Raw genomic sequence first — 11563 nt, 5'->3', positions numbered from 1 at the left:
GACTTAACTTTTGAGGTCATCAGTCCCCTAGAACTTAGAACTAATTAAACCTAACTAACCTAAGGAGATCACACACATCCATGCCCGAGGCAGGATTCGAACCTGCTACCGTAGCGGTCGCGCGGTTCCAGACTGTAGCGCCTAGAACCGCTCGGCCACTCCGGCCGGCAGGTGTTCAGTACTTCCAGCTCTACATTCAATATTTTCTTGAGGTAGTTAAAATTATTACTTTGATATGCAAACTTAAGAAATTTTGTGTCTGGCATGACGGCAATATGTAGACAAAAATATGGGCCCTAGTGCCGAACCCTGCAACAGGCCATTACTGAGAACCATGCTCCTGCTGTTCATGCCATGAATTGAAATCTTGATTTTCTAACTAACATGTAGTTGAGTATGGTGGAAGTCTGTCTGCATTTGATGATTCTAATTACCTTAAGCAGTAGACCCTCAATCCATGTTGTATCGTAACCTGATGTAAAATCTATGAGCACCTGGTCGGTTTTCATCTTGTTTTCCAAGCCTTTCTCAGTACAGACTGTGAGGGAAGCCTGGTATGCTGTCGTGCCGAGGACACGGTCCCCAAGGGTAGATGTATACTTGTGTTGATGCATTGTGCCAACCCATATCGCCCAGGAAATGCCACGAAAACATTCCCCAGATCATAACGCTCCCCCCTCCTGCCTGGATCCTGTGGTTTCAAACGTTTAGTGCCGTACACGCCAATGGCCATCCGTCCGATGGAGCAGGAAACTGAATCATCCGAAAAGGCCACCTGTCGCCATTCATTGGAAAAAGAGTTGCGGTATGAGCTTGCAAATTCCACCCTTCGTCACCGAGGTAAACGGCAGTCAGCATGGCTGCGTGAGCCGCACGCCTGCTGTAGAGGCCTCTACGCAACAACGTTCCCTGTGCGGACGTTAAGGAGACACAGTTTGGAACGTCTTTATTTAAATGTATGAATCTGTACTTAAATTTCTGAATGACTGAGAAGATGACACTTCTACGTTATTTGATTCTGAAACAGCTGAGTAAAACTGAACGTACTGAGCCTACTTTCTCATTACTTTTTCTTATCATGACAACAGTTACCCACAATATTCTATCGCAACACAATCTGACTGCTCAAAAAAAAAAAAAAAAAAAAAAAAAAAAAAATTCAACCTGACTTCAAATAATTAATACAAAAGAATGGCCCTGAATAAGAAGCAATCCCGACAAAAAACTATGCATTTCATTAAGCACTTACCTCACAAAAATCCTCATTACGCGAACTACTGCAATACAGCGAGCGTCAGTACTGCCAGCTAAATAAGAGATTCTAGCTAATAAAGCCACTAACTACTAATAGGCATGTGGTTAGCAAAGGAAAGATCTTGCTGCAAACTAAATAATGTATTTTTTACATTAATAATGTGACATTCAGTTCAAACAGGAATATAAAACGTCATTGACATCCAGTACAAATATATACAGGGTGAAAAGTATTTAAACAGACATACTGTGAGATGTTGTAGGGGGCATCTAAACAAATATTTTTCCCTAACGTCATTATTTCCTATGAGGATTATTTAAACCGGTGGAGGCCGTATTACGCTCTTGAGTTGTTAGAGGCCGTATTACGCTCTTCAGTTGTAGGCAACTTCTGTCCACCAGTGTAGTAGTGCATTGTCTCTGTTTACTAATGGAGCGATACACCTGGAGTAAGTACATTGATATGGTTGGTGCGCAATACGTAGCGCACCACAACGGACAAGCTGCACAGTGGGTTTATCAACTACCCGCTCCCTACAAGACAACGCATATGGTTCCAACATGACGGGGCGCCGGCACATTTCAGTCGGCGGGTGCGTCGATTCCTGGACCGACGGTTCCCAGAAACTTGGATTGGCAGAGGTGGTTCTGTACCATGGCCTGCTCGATCCCCAGTACGGCCCCGATGGACTTTTTGTGTAGGGAGAGATGCACAACCTTGTTTACGCAACTCCTGTTGCATCAGAAGAGGACCTGGTTGCCCGGATAGTAGCAGCAGCTGGAACAATTCAGGATACTCCTGGGGTTTTTGCCCGTGTCAGAACATGATCCGACGGTGTAACCTTTGTTTACGTGTCAATGGAGGCATATTTGAAAACCTACTGTAATTGAACTTGGGTTGTGTTAGTGTGTTGTCTATTGGTCATAAAAAAATGGAAAAGTGTTTGTTCGTTTAATTAATTTGCTTCTCCCGGTTTAACTACTCCTCATACGAAAAAATGACATTAGGGAAAAGTATTTGTTTTGATGTCCCCTGCAACATCCCAGAGTTTGTCGGTTTAAATGCTTTTCACCCTGTATAATCATGAATAATTTTCAATCTCCAAGTCGGATACTTCCAGATCGTTAGCCTACATCATCTACCTTCGAAGATAAATTATCTGCTCTGAAAGTTCGACTACTTTTTCCGATAATGTACTGATTTCCTCCGCGTGCTTTTCTGAACCAAGTTTCAGAGTGTCCATTTGTGTCGAAATCGTATCTACTATGTCCTTTAGGTTTTCTTTGTTTTGTACAAGTTGCGTGACCGTATCGGTAGATACGGTCACGCAATTTTAGCTTGCAAGGTGTCGTGATTTTCGTGAACAGTAGTCTGCAGTTCTTTTATGGATACTTTATGATTCAGTAATGCGTTTTCATGTCGCGAAAGAATAGGCTGAAAATGCTCACAAATTAATGTTTTTACATCTTCAGAAATGTTTTGACACTTCGATTCGATTTTAAGTAACTCAGCGGTTAAAGCTTCACGTGTTTGTTCAAGTGTTTCTCTAATTTGTTTCTGATTTTGTTCCATTTGTTGCTGTGATTGTTTCTGATTTTGTTCTATTTGTTGCATTATTTGTAATAACAATGTATTAGTGTCTGGAACATGTTTATTTGTACTTTTCGGCAATGCATTTGCACCGGCAACATTCGCATTTTGAAAAGCAGAGAGTGAGTCTTGACTTAATTGAGAAAAGGGTAAGGACGCAAAACCTGTATCTACGGTATTTACAAGAGTTTCTGTCATTTACATTACTGAGAGCTACTGCTGACCGATCGATCGATAATACTTGCCTGTTCACTAATTGTTTCACTGTCTACACCATCATTTCCTGCGTGGATTTCCCTACGCGCAAGTACCAAATTATTTTTTGCATTTGTCACTTCATTACAAGGTAGTGCTGGCACGCTACGCTCATCGTCACTACCATTTCTCAATTTACTTTCTAGCCTAGTGTTGCACTTTTCACACGCCATAACTATCACAGAATTTCTACGATAACACAGGAAAACACAATTTGAAGAGCAAAAATAGCATCGAAAATAATAAATATCTAATTAATTGCAAAAAGACAGCAAAATACTTAGTGCAAATCCACATGCATGCCACAACTGCTTTGCTCATTACAGTATTGTGCGACAATGAAAAACTACCAATACTAATAATGTGACATCCAGTTCAGACAGGAATATAAATCGTCATTGACATCCATTACAAAGATATATAATCATGAATAATTTTCAATCTCCAAGTCGGCTACTTCCAGATCGTTAGCCTACGCTAACACTTCAGACCTCTACCCTCCATCAATGCTAACTTCTCACATCTAACATCTATCACTGCCGGCTGTTCACCTCCAACTGCCCAACAGTACTTCCATCCACTGCTGGCGACTAACTTCCAACTGCCCAACACTACTGAAGATTAACTTCCAACAACGAGTCCAACCAGCCACAGAGTCTCTTACAAAGAAAGCACAGTCAGAGATCCAATGCAAAGTGCTACGCAGCGCTGCTAACACAGAAGCAGCTCTCTTAGAAGGTGACAGCGTCCTGGTTCATCTGGGCGATCAGCTGCTCAAGAGCTGCATGTCTATTCGCCTGTATATATCTCCGCAGCCGTCGTTCACCTCTGTCATCTGTGGTCCAGTGGTGCACAACAGTGGCCTCGGCGCCTGTTTTGGATAGCGCAATTTTCCCATTCACGGTATACTTAAAACACGGCGCCACATGAACGGTTTACAAACTTAGCCGTTTCGGAAGTGCTTGCACCCTTGGCCCGAAAGACAATGACCATGTCCTTTGGAGGTCAGATAAATCGCTCTTTTTCCGCATTACGACAATGACTGCACTGTTTTCGCATCTCCCCAGTACGCTTTATATACCCGCCACTCCTAGTGCTGCCAACTGCCGTCTGTGAGTGGTCGAACATAGGTGGTGCTCACATTAATGTGACTGGACCCTGTATACGGCTTGTGTCGTACGCAAAAAGCAATAACTCTGATTACTGTTAAGTAGAAGATCATTCATGTATGTAAGGAATGGAACAGGACTCGAAATTGGACTATGGGCTCCCTTCGTAATTTCTTGCCACTAAAAAATTTTCATCATTCAATATTGTTTGACTTACTCAGCATAACATCTGGAACTGTTATTGTTGAATATGATTCAACCAGTTGTTTGTGAAACAACTGTTGCCTACAGTAATATCATTGTTCACACACTCAAACGGTTCGATATATCGTAATTAAAGCTAAGTGCCGAAATTTTGATGTTTAAAGATCTTATAATTAAATGTTTCCCTGAGACATTTAAGCAGAAGAAACAAATTAAAATTTCTAATGTCGCCGGGACTCGAATCCATGTCTTCTGGCTTGCTAGGCAGAACTGCTAACAATTACACCACCGCAGAACGGTGGTCAACATTGCTGCACAAACTACTCAAGTTGAGTGCCCTCCTCAACACAAACTTCATATCTTCTGCTTATTTTTCCTTTACATTGTCACTACTGCCTGGGCTCTCCGACATTGGAATAGAACCCCAGCGTTGGGCGTAATGGGAAAGTCCTGTACCGTAGGTCATCTTATAGATCTTACAATTAAATGTTTCCCTAAGACATTTAAGTCTCTTCATTATCTACGATAATGATCGTTTTGTTGTTTAAAGTTTGTAATATTTCGCGATAAACTTAAATTAATGGAGCTCGTTTTATACATTGTTTCTAATTACGTGTGATACTGCTTTTGAGCACATAAAATTCTCGAATGTTCTGTAAAAGTATGTCTGTAAGAAAGCTGTTTCACTCTCATCTACATATTTCCTGTCACCTTTTTTTATTAAAGACGTTTAAGAATGAGATATTTTAATGTGTCTGAAAAAGCACCGCAAACAACAAGAAATTTCGATCAGTAATCTGGGGTACGATGCGAGATTCCTGTGTCTGCACAAAAAACATTTTCGAAAACATTTTACTTAAGGTGTGTATTGATTTTCTTTTTTTTTATTTAGGAGGAGAAACTAATTTCATTTGGAAAGTACTTGAAAGTTGGAGGCACGCTACGTCTTGCACCTGCCATACGAAAAGTGGGTCGTATTTTGCCAAAGCTTGACGTCATCTTAATTTTATCCGACGAGAGAGACTTTCCGTGCAACGTCAAGGGTCCACAGGAGACCAATCACGGAAGTTTTAGTAGCTGACTGAAGGGCTGGAGTGGGGGCGGGTCTCATCAATCATCGACAGGTTATTCACGAGCTTCGAGTCTTCGATCAGGAGCATTAATTACCCACACAGGAACCTCTTCGGATTTCATGGTGTTCAGCACTCAACGGCGAAAGCTTTTCTTGTTTCCTTTTGGTTGGGTTTGATGGTCGGTTTCTTCGACGAATCCTTCAGAAAGAACCGACATTTAATTCGAGAATGTTTGTGCACCTTGACGGAAAGGAACGGTGCCAACTTCAGTCATACAGCTGCCTGACGGAGCCGACATTTCGCAAAGTATACACTCTCGTTATTCAATTCGCTTTTCTCTAAAGCGGAAGGATTTCCTAGCTGTGTTATTAGAGACGCACTGATGTGTAAACGAGCGTCAGTTTCGATGGACGAATGTTCTCTTTCACGCAAATGTAAAAGCATCTCGTTAACCGAAGCCAGAATATGGATACATATAAAAGAACCATCAAGATTGCAATGGTCATCTCGACTTCATTATTATAACAGACTTACCAGTAAGAGAAATTATAGCTTTCGATAAGCTGTAGAAAGAGAACAACTGCCGAGAATAACGTCAAATTTGAACACCGTATTATTGACGCAGGGGAAAGCGTAATATTTACCGATAGATTGTGCCGTCGGCTACAAATGCCTACAAATGTCAGATGAGTCGCGATACATCGGCTTTTGTTTGAATATCACACTGTTCAGTGCGCATGACCGCACAAGTTCGACAGTCAAAAGTTACGTCACTGTTAGGTAAGACAATTAACCACGGGAAAGTCGTACCACATCGGATGGTAAAAATAGGTCAATTGTCCTGAGCCCAAAAACCACACAGGAAACAGTTTGACATAAACTTTTCATTGTCCTGGGGCAAAACACCGCATAAAAAGCGAAATAATGTCGGTTTCTGTCTTGAGACTGGCGCAGGCGGTGTCAGTATCTTGTCCACTATTTCCTTCCCCAAGTTCAACTCGAGAAACAGTATATTTCACAACGGATCGGAGTATCTCAGGGGTCTCGCTCAGATAGCTTTGCACAATGCGTGCCTTCAGTATTCAGCTCCGTTCACAATTGGAGCACCGAACACGACATAATGAGGGCAGATAATTGTAGCATTTCCAAAACGCTTCTGCAGCAGCCGTTTCACTGGCTGTGCAGTATGTGGTAGAGTGTCACCTTATATAAAAGTTATGCTATCCACGCTATTGGCGGGTTGGAATGACGCTGGTGCTCAAAACACTTTCATAGAGTTTACCAGTGACAGTACAGCAACAGGACCCGCAGCATTCATCTCCTCGAAAGAAATACGTCCTTATGATAAATGATGCTATCAAATCGCATCACACAGTCACCTGTGCAGAATGAAGTGGTACCGGTTGATGTGCGTGCTGTTTTCCATGCTCTGTAATTATGCAAAATGACGTGTCCTTGGAGATGGAGATGGGATTAGTCTGTCCACAGATTGTTGCATTTCGAGCAAGAAATCCCAGAGCGAACGTTTGTTCGCAGGTCAGCAGGAAGAAACAACTGAAAATGGAGATTTTGTGCGGGTAGCAATAAAGGATATTTCGTAGGATTTTATGCACCGTTTTCGCAGGCATGTCGAAAGTTAGGGCAATTCCCCTTACACCGTATGTTTCAATAACACCGCTCGCCGGCCGAAGTGGCCGTGCGGTTAAAGGCGCTGCAGTCTGGAACTGCAAGACCGCTACGGTCGCAGGTTCGAATCCTGCCTCGGGCGTGGATGTTTGTGATGTCCTTAGGTTAGTTAGGTTTAACTAGTTCTAAGTTCTGGGGGACTGATGACCTCAGCAGTTGAGTCCCATAGTGCTCAGAGCCAGCCAACACCGCTCGACCCCACCAGGAGTCCTATGGGGAGATCTTCGACAGACGTCGGATCATCTGTTTTTCTCCCTCAGCCACATTGCACTTCAAAAGAATCTGTCTTTTCGAATTCTGTAATCGTTCTCTCCAGACCCATAACAGACATCGGACCGGTGCTTTTTTTCATACCCTTGGGTGTCCGGAACTTCTGCAGGGCTGCTGACGCACGGTCACCTTTCTTGTAAAAAAGTATTATCTGCAGTGTGCGATGTTTCATGAAGACAGTCATATTGTATGTCTCAGACATGAACTAAGGGACAGCCGTGTGCCGCGCGCCTGTTGGAGTACATATTCTGATACTTACAACACCGTCTACTGGTAAAACTTCCGTTAAAATTTTTGTGTTCCACGAAGTTTTCCTCTTTGTCACTAATGTCCTACCCAGATTTGACGTCATTCTGAGCAGCGGTTCCCTTTCTATAGCGTTTTGAAACTGGAACTTCAATTGCCTTTACCATTGGTCTTTAAGACGTATTGTGTATAGGTATCTGGAGTATGGGAGGAGGTTTTCATACGAAGAAATCAGAGCCCTTAGAAAGCTTGAAGCAAAGAAATATGAACGTTTCTGTAATAACAGAAACAAAGACGAAACTGAGAGGAAGAAGAGGTGTGAATAATTCCACATTAATTTACAACGGAGTCGAACAAACGAAACGAACAGTGAGTGGAGTAGGTTTCCTTATAGATGATAAATGGAAAGGATAGACAAATTTTTATTACATAAATGAAAGGATAGTAACTGCTAGATTCAGAACTGGTAGAGCAGATTTATATGTCATAGGAGTATATGCAGCTGGTGACGGAAAACGCGAAGACTCTGAAATTCTTAATGAAGAGCTGCAAAAACAGTAAATAACATTAAAAACTGATCGTTTGTTAATATTAGGAGACTTAAATGCAATAATTTGAAAGGTACCGACAGTAGATATAGCAGGCACATTTGGTGAACAAACTTTTTACGAAAACAGCAAGACGTGAAGATATTTTACTACATATAATCAGGTAAAAATTAAAATACGTTGTGCAGAAACGAAGACGCAAATAAATACACCTGTAATACAAGAGGTTCCAGCTCAGTAATTGACTGCGTTCACTGAGGTGACAAAGGTCGTGGTATAGCGATATGCACATATACAGACGGCGGTGATATAGCGTGCACAAGGTATAAGAGGGCAGTGCATTGGAGGAGCTGTCATTTGTACTCAGGTGATTCATGTGAAAAGGTTTCCGAAGTGATTGTGGCCGCATGACGGGAGTTAACAGTCTTTGAACGCGGAACGTTAGTAGTAACTAAAAGCACGGGACATTCTATTTCGGAAATCGTTAGGGAATTCAATATTCCGCTAACTGCAGTGTCAAGAGTGTGTCGAGAATACCAAATTTCGGGTATTGCCTCTCACCATGGACAACGCAGCGGCCGACGGCCTTGACTTAACGACAAAGAGCAGCGGCATTTGGGTTGGGTTGTTTGGGGAGAAGAGACCAAGCTGCGAGGTCATCGGTCTCATCGGATTAGGGAAGGACGGGGAAGGAAACCGGCCGTGCCCTTTCAAACGAACCATCCCAGCATTTGCCTGGAGCGATTTAGGGAAAACCTAAATCAGAATGTCCGGACGCGGGATTGAACCGTCGTCCTCCCGAGCGGCATTTGTGCAGAGTTAACACACAAGGAACACTGCGAAAAATAACCACAGAAATCAAAGTGCGACGTATCCAGTAGGACAGTGCGGCGAAATTTAGCATTATTGGGGTATGGCGGCAGACGACCAACGCGAGTGCCTTTGCTAACAGCACGACATCGCCTGCAGCGCCTCTCCTGGGCTTGTGACCATATCGGTTGGACCCTTCACTATGGGAAAATTGTGTTCTGGTCAGATGAGTCCCGATTTCAGTTGATAAGAGCTGACGGTAGGTTTCGAGTGTGGCCCAGATCCCACGAATCATTGGACCCAGATTGTCAAACAAGGCACTGTGCAAGCTGGTGGTGGCTCCATAATAGTGTGGGCTGTGTTTACATAAAATGGACTGTGTCCTCTAGTCCAACTGAACTGATCACTGATTGGAAATCGTTATGTTCGGCTACCTGGAGACCATTTGCAGTCATTCCCAAACAACGATGGATTTTTTAAGGGTGATAATCCGCCTTGTTAACGGGCCACGGTTGTTCGCGGTTGGTTTGAAGAACATTTTGGGCAACTAGAGTGAATGGTTGCTCATCTAGAACGCCTGACTTGAATTCTGTCTAACATCTAGATCTGTTCACCCGTAAAATCCTGCATCGACAACACTTTCGTAATTATGGACGGCTATGGAGGTAGCACGCCAACGGCTGTGCCGCAGTGGTATCACCGGTTCCCGTCATATCACCGAAGTTAAGCGCTGTCGGACTGGGCTAGCACTTGGATGGGTGACCATTTAGTCTGCCGAGCGCTGTTGGCAAGCGGGGAGCACTCAGCCCTTGTGAAGCACACTGAGGAACTACTTGATTGAGAAGTAGCGGCTCCGGTCTCGTAAACTGAAATACGGCCTGGAGAGCGGTATGCTGACCACATGCCCCTCCATATCCGCATCCGGTGACGCCCATGTCTGAGGATGACACGGCGGCCGGTCGGCGCCGTTGGTCATTCATGGTCTGTTCGGGAGAAGTTTGGTTTAGTTTCGTTTTTATAGAGGTAGCATGGCTCAATATTTCTGCAGGGTACTTCCAGCGTCTTCTTCAGTCCACATCACATCGAGTTGCTGCATCACGCCGGGAAAAATCAGATCCAACAGGAGGTACCTCAAGATTTTTGTTACTAATCAAAAAAGTTCTCAAATTCGAGATACTCGTGTATTTAGAGGTAATGATACACGAACTGATCACTTCCAAGTTACTTCGAAAGATAGAGGAAACAAACAAATGTAAAGAGAACCCAAAGCCAAAACTTGAAATATACGGTTCATCTTCTACAGGAAGAAGGCATAAGGAACGTATATCAACAAAGACTCACACAGGAATTACAAATGGTTGAAACTGAAGACAACTTTGAAGAAGAATGGAAAAGATGAAAATCAGTAATTCTGAGAATAGCTGATGAGGTACGAGGGAAAAATAAAGTATCAAATCGGAAAAATGGTCTCAAAATATGAAACACAAAAATAACTAACAATGTTAAAGAAAACTGAAATGCTTTTATCGCTCATTTAGAAACACGAGTAAATGTGATCCTGGCAAGTATACAAACAGAAAAGAAGTAAAACAAAGAATCGAAGAAAAAAAGTTACTGTGGGGCACCCTGCGAAAGATTCATTGCTAATGGTGATCATGACATTACCCGCCAGGGTAGCCGAGAGCGCTAAAGCGCTGCTTCATGGACTCGGATAGGCGCGCCAGCACCGGATCGAATCCGACTTGCGGATTAACGACGTGGTCCGGTATGCCGGCCAGCCTGGATGTGGCTTTTTGCCGGTTTTCCCCATCCGCTAGGTGTTTACCGGGCTGGTCCCCAAGTTCCGCCTAAGTTACATGACTCACAGACATTTGAAAACGTTGACACTATTTCAAGACTTACACTATACGCAGCCTGCTGGGCTACACTACTTCCGTCCCGGGGGGTTCGGGGTAGCGTCAGGAAGGGCATCCAGCCACCCTCTGCCATTACCACTGCCAAATCCGTCATGACAAGGCCGACCCCGCGTTGGAGCGGGACAAAGGCCCCGAGAAAGAAAGAAAGTTGATCATGACATTCACAGAAGACGGTATATGGCATTTAAACTTACGAAGCGTATGAATAAAACTGAGAAAGATACTGCAAACACTAATATAATAACAGAAAATCAATGGTTACACCAACAAAGAAATTTAGACTTTAGAAAGGGTCGTTCGTGAAATTATAATATATTTATAATAAGATAAATTACTGGAAAACGTCGGGAATTGGCTTAGAAAAGTATTTAGCATTTATTGCTCATGAGAAAGCATTTGGTAAGGCAAAAATATTAGAAATTAATGGTTTTCCTGAACACCTTGTTAATACCATGAAGAATGGATATCTGATTACAAAAATAGATCCAAGATCAGGTTCGAAAATGGCAGATGAAATTTTAATAAATCAAGGTGTTCCACAAGGACTCAGTATTTTAGTGTCACGGAATAGTAAAAAGGTGGAAACGTGGAATATTGTCAA

General features: G+C 42.9%; 1 pseudogene; it reads left to right on the top strand.

Moving 5' to 3' along the window:
- The first annotated feature begins 9718 nt into the window (after positions 1–9718).
- LOC124712871 lies at positions 9719–9836 on the top strand (annotated as a pseudogene).
- The last annotated feature ends 1727 nt before the right edge of the window (positions 9837–11563 follow it).

This window comes from Schistocerca piceifrons, chromosome 8, assembly GCF_021461385.2.
Source record: "Schistocerca piceifrons isolate TAMUIC-IGC-003096 chromosome 8, iqSchPice1.1, whole genome shotgun sequence".
NCBI lineage: Eukaryota > Metazoa > Arthropoda > Insecta > Orthoptera > Acrididae > Schistocerca > Schistocerca piceifrons.
The sequence above is the reverse complement of the archived record's forward strand: the minus strand, read 5'-3'. Positions and strand labels throughout refer to the sequence as shown.